The following is a 1,985-nucleotide window of genomic DNA, read 5'->3' on the forward strand; positions in this document are numbered from 1 at the left end:
TGAGACACCGCGCCTGATCTTTTGTAATATACTTTGAAATAGTGAAATATTATATGCCATAAATAAGTGATTGGTTCAATAAATTATAGTATATCCACATTGTGGAATACAATTAAACTCTCCCTGTTGTCAAAACTGCAAGGGGATTTTGGCCTAGGTCTAGCTGATCATCACACAAAGACCCAATTATTGAGACCATGAGGATTCCAAGGAAGAAAGGAACTTTTTAATACGACAGACGTCTTGTCTTGTCAGAGAATGGGAGAAGCTGCCTCAAATCAGTCTCTCCGAATTAACAGAGATCTAGGATTTTAAAGGAGGGGCCATGTGCTTTGGGGCAGGTCGTGGTGTAACTAACAAGGGGCTACATATATTGGGGGCAGGTGGATGGTGAGTCTTGGCATCAGGAAGTCTACCCAGGGGCCTTCAGAATCTCAGGTTCCTTGTTTCTCAGAAAATCCACCATTTCTGGGAAACAACTCAAAAAGGTCAAGTAGTTAGTTAAGGGAGATAATTATTGTAATTATTAATAAGCAGCATGAATTACTTTTGCAATCAAGATAAAAGGTTATTATTATTATTATTAGAGACAAGGTCTCACTCTGTCACCCAGGCTGGAGTGCAGAGGCATGATCATAGCTCACTGCAGCCTTGAACTTCTGGGCTTAAGCAATCCTTCTGCCTCAGCCTCTGGAATAGCTGGGACCACAGGTGTGCACCACCACACCTGGCCGATTTTTGCTATTTTTTTTTTGAGACAGGGTCTCACTATGTTGCCCAGGCTGGTCTTGAACTCCTGGCCTCAAGTGATCCTCCTGCCTCAGCCTCCCAAAGTATTACAGGCCTGAGCCACTGTGCCCATCTAATGTCGTTATTTAATGTCAGTCGAAATTAGAAATTTTATATTTTTTGGCACTTGAGGATTAACTACCTCATTCTATCAGAGATATATAAATAGAAAGCTCACAGAAGAGCAATTCCAAATGACTAATAAATGCATAAAAAGATATTCAACTTTACAAATAAATATAAATAAAACAATGAAATATTTTTCTTATTTTAGATTGGTGTACATCCAGTTTTTGATGATAACAGTATTGAGAAGATGTAGGACGCAGGCCCTTTCAATACTAAGGTTGCTAGGAAAGAAAGTTGTTATAATTTCTTTGGACAGCACTCCGGGAATACTAAAGACATTCATGCTCTGTGACCCAGCAATTCCATTATAAAGAATTTGTCCAACAACAATATCCTTTCAGATGCACAAAACAATATAGATACATACCTAAGGGTATTCACTAAAATATTGTCTGTGCTTAGGTTTTCAGGTTCCCAGAATCTGCTTTTCTTTTCTTTTTTTTTTTTTGCCAGCCCTCCCCAGAATCTGCTTTTCAAAATGACATTTTTATTGTGTTGTTTTCTGATTAGAAGCACCCATGTGCATAAGAAATCCAAATAATACAATTGCATTAAAGTAGAAAGAAAATTCCACCCCCAAAGATAATTACTACTAACAGTTCAGTACATATTATTTCCAGACCATTTTTGTGCATAAACACATGTAATAATCAGAATTTTTTATTTCCAAACTTTAGAACCAAATAGATTCAGATAAATGTTTGAGATAAACAACATTTCTCCTCATCCAAACTCTTGTTATTTGCTCTCTGAAACTTATGAGCTGAATACATTGGGAAAACTTAATATCCTTCGCTACCCGAATCTATTACCAAAATTTTAAATCTTGCTATCTCAGTTTAGAAATAAATAGATTCGAAGAGCCAGGGGTAATTGGGAAAATATTTTTTTCTCTTACAAAAGTTAAATTGTAACATACACTATTCAACTACTTGCCTTTTCGTTTGTAAATATATTTTAGACATCATTCCATGTTAGTTCATAAAGAGCTAGCTCATTTTTAAATTTCTGCATAGTATTTCATTGTATAGTTATATCATAACTTATTTAAGTGGTTTCTTATTGAT

Source organism: Propithecus coquereli, unplaced genomic scaffold (assembly GCF_000956105.1).
Source record: "Propithecus coquereli isolate 6110/MARCELLA unplaced genomic scaffold, Pcoq_1.0 Scaffold91, whole genome shotgun sequence".
Lineage (NCBI taxonomy): Eukaryota > Metazoa > Chordata > Mammalia > Primates > Indriidae > Propithecus > Propithecus coquereli.